We start from the raw sequence: 7,811 nt of genomic DNA on the forward strand, positions 1-7,811 counted from the left end.
CATTTCATAAACGAATTCGGACCAGTATGTGAATATGAACATTTTGACACAAGTTAAAGACTTCTAAAAATCATAATAAAAATTATGAATAAACTAGACAAATTTTATGAACTCTCAGAATTTACGGATTCAGTTTTCGACTTCGTATGATTTTTCTATGATTTTTATAAAACAGTGTAGAAAGGTAAAAATCTAGATAACAGCTTATAACTTTCATCACACTTTGTAACTTGTTGAGCAAAGTGTGAATCTTTGAAGATTTCATATTTTACATGTGTTTCTTGTTGTGGTATAATTATATAACAGAAAATACTCACTGAATTGTAAGAATCCTCCATCATTACCATTAGTACAAAACAAGGCATGATAAACATAGTTATATTTTTGCTATACATTCGACTTACATGGAAAAGGGTCCTTATACACCACAAACAAACATGCTAAACTATAATAGGTATAGTTAGGTTGCATGTACATTACAAACATTTTGATAAACTATAATAGGTATAGTTTATGTTTCATTTACATTTCAAACTCATTACAAAGGACTTTCATTAACGGGGTACAAATACAAAGTATCGGGTTTACACAAAAAGGGGTACATTACAAAGTACCGGGTTTACACAAAAAGGAGTACAAATACAAAGTACCGGGTTTACACAAAAAGGGGTACATTACAAAGTACCGGGTTTACACAAAAAGGGGTACATTACCAAGTACCGGGTTTTCATATAAACGGGGTATAAATACAAAGTATCGGGTTTACAAAAAATGGTTTTATGGTATTAAAACTACAGATCATTAGAATTGTTAGTTTTCATCTATAATTGCTAAGTGTACATGTTAGAGTTATATAAAATTGAATTGAAATCGACTTAGAATTGGTGGGCCCGCCTTATCTCCTGTTCCTTGTTTGGTTGTGGACCTAGGGCAGACCCATTATATTCAATGGTTTATTTAACTTAAATTTATATAACTTATATAAGCTGGGTGATTATAGAAGGAACCTATAGGTCTTTCTAGGTTACATTATCACATATCATAGGAGCATTCATTTCACACTTAACAAAGAAAATGTTGGATTTTCTGGAAACATACTCTGTAGCTTTTACAAGGAAAACGGTTTCTTCCTCAAACAAAACTCTTATGAACTCACCAACTTAATTGTTGACACTTTTTAAAACTACTTGTATTCTCCGGGAACCAGTGAAACAGGAAAACAACAACATTTTGAGGATGGGACGTTAATTCGTCAAATAGTTCATTTTGTCATCATAATGTAATTGATTTTGAAACATGTAAACATATACTATGGTGTAACCTTTTCAATTATATTTATGATGGTTGTATTTACTTTGAGCATTATTATACTCGTTGTTGTGATACTTTACATGAAGTCCTCCACCCCCGGACGTTTCCGCCATCCTTGGTTTGGGGGTGTGACAGATTGGTATCAGAGCATTGTTTATAGTGAACTAAGTATATCGAACCACATAAGATATACAAACTATAAATGCATTGGGACTAAAGTCTCTGATTAAACGTTTTCGAAAGACTATACTTTTAGAAAGAAATAGTTTCTTGTTAAAAGCATACATGCATGCATGCATACTAAGGTTAACATCATACTAGAACAAAACAAAAGTAATGATTGTTGAATGGCACAAGTAGGCTTGGGGATGTATAGTCAGGTCTAGGAATGACATAGCCTGATCAACTATGTCTAACCCAGAAGTGATTAGCATATGCCCGGGAATGGTTGTGGTGTTGCAACAAGTCTAAAAACTTACCAACTCTACCTACCAAGAAACATTAAAAACATAAGTCAAACATTTAAAATACTATAAGAGTATTTTGTGCTACTATAACCAACTTATGTGAAAACTAAAGACCCCTATTAGTAGGTCTATAATGACTGAGTTCATACACTAAGGTTATACATAATTAAAGATATTATAGACTCAGAATCTATGACTATTGCTCTACTTCCTGTTCCTTGTTTGGTTGTGGACTTAGAGTAGAGTCATTTATTCGAAGGTCTATTCTATCTCAGATTATGTATAACTGGTATGCACTATGTGATTATAAACATGACTAATAAGGATCACCCCTATAAGTAATTATAGGATTAAACTCCTATTAATTATCTCTTCTACCCCTATTCTCGCACAAGCAACACGACAAAAGCTCAACTACCAGGAGACCCCTATTCTCCTACGCAAGAAGATGGTGGTTAGAACGAAGAAATCCCCGGAGAGGACCCTGAGGAAATAATAGAGTAAGACCCAAAGATAATTCAGATGAAGATCCGGAGGAAGCAAAACCAAAAAAGAAGACAAAGACAAAGAAGAAATACGAGAAGACTCTGACGAAGAGCCCGAGGTCTACAATACACCCTCCAGTTGCCACACCCCGACTAGGCTTCCATGACCTGACACCTCGACAAGCCGTAGAACTACAAAGATGGAGTTAGGAACAAGGTTAACACCCTCCCTATGACATAGATGAGGCTTCTACAACCTCAACAGAGGAGGATTGGTAGACAAGGCTCTCCTTGTCATAATACGCTGCATCACTCACTTGAGCGTACAAACACGAGCATCGGTCAGCCGAAATCGTGGAGGTTGGCGCTACCACCAAGATCACCGCAATTCGCCTTCGCCACCTGGATGGAGACCATGAACAGATCAGAAACCACATCAAAGCCTTCAGAGGGAAGTAACCACAACCCGAGCCGATATTAGGAGTAACGAGAACTTCACATAGCGTTAGAGAAAACGCGTGGCAAAAGCAGAACATCAAATGGCAGAAGCCAGGGCAGAGGATAAGACAATGCAGACTTTCATGTCTTCATTCTATGGCCCACGGAACATCACCCGCCACGAGTAGTGTGTACACTACTGACATACCATTACAGACTCGAACTCCTGTAGTGCGTTTGAAACACTACCCCGTCCTATACATAAATTCGACCTTTCACATGTAGAGACTACACTATTCAAGGGGTCGTGTCACCGTCAAAGTTTTTCCTTACATTAACAAAATATAGACCTAATATAAGGTCAGACTTTCCTGAACTCTATGAACTAGATTATATCAATAAAATTTGCATGCATTTTATTTCATTGGGAGTTTACCACATATTTCGTAATATGGTATTACAAACGATTTGCTTATGATGACTCTAAGATTACTTAATGTATACCTCAAGATTATGTGTAATTAAGAGATGATCGACCTAGAAATGGCGAGTCCGCCTTGGGTCCTGTTCCTTGTTTGGTTGTGGACTTAGGGCAGACTCATTAAGTTCAACGGCCTATTGGACCTTAATAACACACAACTGGTATACATCGGGTGATCTTAGGAGTGGATCAGGCATGTAACAAATCACAAGATTACATTCGAGTCATTTCTACTAAATTCATTCATATGTATTTTCGTTATAAATTGCATGCAAGATACTTTTAAGTCGAACATAATACAGAAGAATTTAGTTCGATAACATCTGACTTGTCACCGCTATTGGAAACTTACCGTCTGTTCGTATTTACAAACTTATGACAGAACTATGCCACCGAAGAAAAATTCCAGACCTTCAGGCAGCGCAGCATCACCACCACCTCCGCCACCACCTCCACAGTTTGATTCTGCAATGTTCCAAGCTGCAGTAACAGCAGCCGTGGCAGCCGCAATGTCACAGATTGGTACGAATGGTATCGGTGGTGCTGGATCTGGAGCCACAAACTCTAACCACGGGGACAGTACAGGACGTACGAGGGAATGTTCGTACAAGGACTTTACTAGTGCCAAACCCGATTCTTTCAATGGAAGCGAGGGCGTCATCACATTGATGCAATGGTTCGAAAAGACCGAAACGGTCTTCGAAATTTGTGCATGCCCCGAAACAAGCAAGGTCAAATTTGCAGCATACACTTTCTCTGTCCGGGCCCTCACTTGGTGGAAAGGCCACGTTAAATCACTAACGCTTGCAGTGGCTAACTCGTTAAGCTGGGAGGACTTAAAGACGATGATGTTGAAAGAATATTCCCAAGGGGCGAAGTGCAAAAGCTAGAGCAAGAACTGTGGAATCTTAAGATGACAGGATCTGGTCTTGCGACTTATACCACCCGATTTTGTGATCTAGCAATCCTTTGTCCCGCTATGGTCACCCCGGAAGGCAAAAAGTTGGAGCGATACCTCTGGGGATTGTCCCCCCAAATTCAAGATAGCGTGTTAACCTCAAGACCAAAAACCTTTGACAGTGCCAAGGAATTGGCACAACACCTCATCGACCATCGAGCCAGCCATGACACTGCGACAACCACCCCTAATCAAGCAGGAGGAGGGAACAACAAAAGAAAGTTCTAGGACAACAATAAGGACCAACCAGCCCATGACTTCACTAAGAAGCAACAGATCGTTGTTGTTCATGCTGCCATAACCCTCTCCATGCCATCACCCATAAAACAATACGCTGGAACCCTTCCGAAATGCAACAAGTGTAGCTTCCATCACACTGGGGCTTGCCGAAAGATGCATTGCAAAAATTGCAACAGAGAGGGGCACACTGTCCGTTTCTGTAAGGCACCAGCACAACCCATCAACCAGGTCCCTGGCACTGGAGTAAGCCCAGCCTATTACAAGTGCGGCAAAACGGGACACTTTAAAAGGGACTGCCCAAGAGCAAGGAATGCCGGTGATGGTGGAAGGGTGCTTATGATCACCGCATGAGAGACCACCCCGGAACCACCCGTAAATATCAGTACGTGTTTCTAACATCGACGTTTAAATTTTACATTTCTTTTTATTACTAAAACTAGCATCGATTAAAGTATATCAACCATAAATCTCGAGAACACGGCAAAACCCGAATAAGTCTTATCATCTATATAAAAACGCAGGGTTTTTACTAGTGAATCTATGATGGCTAGTGTAAACATTATGGCCATATATCATTAAGATTCTATGGACTTAGAATGTGTAATTCCGCCCTATTTCCCGTTCCTTGTTTGGTTGTGGGCTTAAGGCGGAGTCACTCATTCGACTGCCCTTGCAATCTTAATGATATACAATTAGTTTACACCAAGCAATTATAAAAGACATGGTAGGACTTATATGTCAAATTTCATCACAAATTGTTGAAGCATTCGTAATACTAGTACTCACAAATTACATTATAAAATATTCATAGTGGTAATACCAAGTATAAAGCGGAGAGCATAAAGGCACACATAGAATACACTATCATTCCAAAACAATAACTCCTTTTAAATCGACTCAGCTCAAGTTACAATAAGAAATTCCAAGGTCGTCATTTAACATCAGGCGGGTTGGTCCCCACCATAATCAATTTCTTGTACTACGAAAAGTTCCCCCATCTTTCCTCCAAATTCTTGAAGTCCCAGTCGAAACACTAATTTCGGGACGAAATTCTTTCTAACGGGGGGATGATGTGACAACCGTCAATTTTTGGCCAAGTCAAAGTCAATTAAAGTCAACAAGCCAAACCGGTCAACTCATCTAACCTTAGAATATTAGGGCTTGCAATATGTTAGCAACTGTACAACTCGCTATTTCAATAAGAAGTTATCACTTGGAAAGTTCGTATGATTGAAATTCTTAAACCCTAAACGGGATAAGTGAGGTAGCAAAACGATAAAACATTATTGCAGACCCTCTAAGGGGTGTGTAAGACCCCTAAACATGGCTTAACGAGGTTTACAAACCTTGCGTTACAAAGCTAAACACTCAAAAAGGTCACAAGAGAAGTCTCTCCCAATCTCTTTCACTCTATCTCACTCTACCTCAAATCTCTCCCAAATCCCTCTAAGTATGTGAAATCTCTCCCAAATCTCTCTTTGTATGAGAAATCTCTCCAAGTGTGTGAAATCTCTCCCAAATCTCTCTTTGTATGAGACATCTCTCCAAGTGTGTGAAATCTCTCCCAAATCTCTCTCTGTATGAGAAATCTCTCCAAGTGTGTGAAATCTCTCCCAAATCTCTCTATGTATGAGAAATCTCTCCAAGTATGTGAAATCTCTCCCAAATCTCTCTCTGTATGAGAAATCTCTCCAAGTATGTGAAATCTCTCCTAAATCTCTCTCTGTATGAGAAATCTCTCCAAGTATGTGAAATCTCTCCCAAATCTCTCCAAGTATGTGAAATCTCTCCCAAATCTCTCTCTATATGAGAAATCTCTCCAAGTATGTGAAATCTCTCCCAAATCTCTCTCTGTATGAGAAATCTCTCCAAGTGTGTGAAATCTCTCCCAAATCTCTCTCTCTGTATGAGAAATCTCTCCAAGTGTGTGAAATCTCTTCCAAATCTCTCTCAACTTCTTATAATCACTCGGGGCATCCCGACCCTTAATTTAATCGAAAACAGCTCGAAAACGGAAGTCTACGCGAAAAACAGCCTTAAGGAGCCGAACCCTCTTAACGAGTCGAACCTCCCTTAAGGAACCGAAACCTCCTAAGAACCGAAACCACCTCCTAAACCGAACCTGCTAAGGAACCGAACTTAACCTTCGGTCCGAGAGGCTACCTTCGGTCCGAGAAGACTACCTTCGGTCCCTTCTGATGAGTCGCCTGCGAGACCTCTCGGTTCCCATATACAATCGAACCCTACCTTCGGTTCTATGCTCCTAAGGAGCCGAACCTTCGCACCTTCGGCCCTGAATTTCGGATTTTAGCAATTTCTACCCGGTTTTCAATATTTTTAGCGTTTTGATCCCATTTTTCGTGATTTTAACGCGGGATTTTTTCCCAAAATCATATTTTAACATATAGAACCCCATACTTCATAATTAATCACGTTTTGGGATATTATTGGTGGAGTGTTGACTTTACTTTAGTGTATGACACAAGCAACCACCCATGTCCACTCCATGACCAGCCATTGTCCTTCCACCATACCTAGTCCTTTCATTGTACTCTTTCCATCATTTTTCCAGCCACATCCTTGATTAAAGGCTGGAAAACTCCTCTCTCTCCTCACATTTCTCTCATTGTCCACCAAAGAACAAACTTCATTCTCTCTCTAAATTTCGAGATTCAAGGCTATTCTCTAAGCTTTTCTTCTATTTTTGGTAAGTATTATCATCTTCCATATGATTATTTCACTCCTCTCTACTCAAATCATAGGTTTCTTACACAAAATTTATCATATTTGTGTTAGAACTTCGAATCTTCAAGCAATCTTCTAAGTGTTCTTGAGTTGAACACTTCCTTTCCTCAACATCCATCCACTGAAATCACAAAAGGTGAGTTCATACCCCTACATTTTCATGTTTTCTTCAAATTTTAGGGGCGGGGGATACAAGTTAAAACACCAAAAACTTAACTAAACTCAAACAACAGCTTTCATCAGAAAAGTTAAGTCTTATTCACGGACTGTTTTGAATATCTTAAGCTTAATATCTTTCAAAACTGTTTAATATGCAAATAGTTCAGGTTCATACCTTTAAAATGAATACTTGCAGATCTCCATACGATTTTTCTACAATTTATGGTGATTTTTACAAAACTGCCTATCATTTCAGAAACGAATTCGGACCAGTCTGTGAATATGAACATTTTGACACAAGTTAAAGACTTGTAAAAATCATAATAAAAATTATGAATAAACTAGACACATCTTATGAACTCTCAGAATTTACGGATTCAGTTTTTAACTTCGTATGATTTTTCTAAAACAGTGTAGAAAGGTAAAAATCTAGATAACAGCTTATAACTTTCATCACACTTTGTTACTTGTTGAGCAAAGTGTTAATCTTTGAAGATTTCATATTTTACATGTGTTTCTTGTTGTGG

This window comes from Lactuca virosa, chromosome 6, assembly GCF_052849685.1.
Source record: "Lactuca virosa cultivar CGN04683 chromosome 6, Lactuca_virosa_CGN04683_v6, whole genome shotgun sequence".
Taxonomy (NCBI): domain Eukaryota; kingdom Viridiplantae; phylum Streptophyta; class Magnoliopsida; order Asterales; family Asteraceae; genus Lactuca; species Lactuca virosa.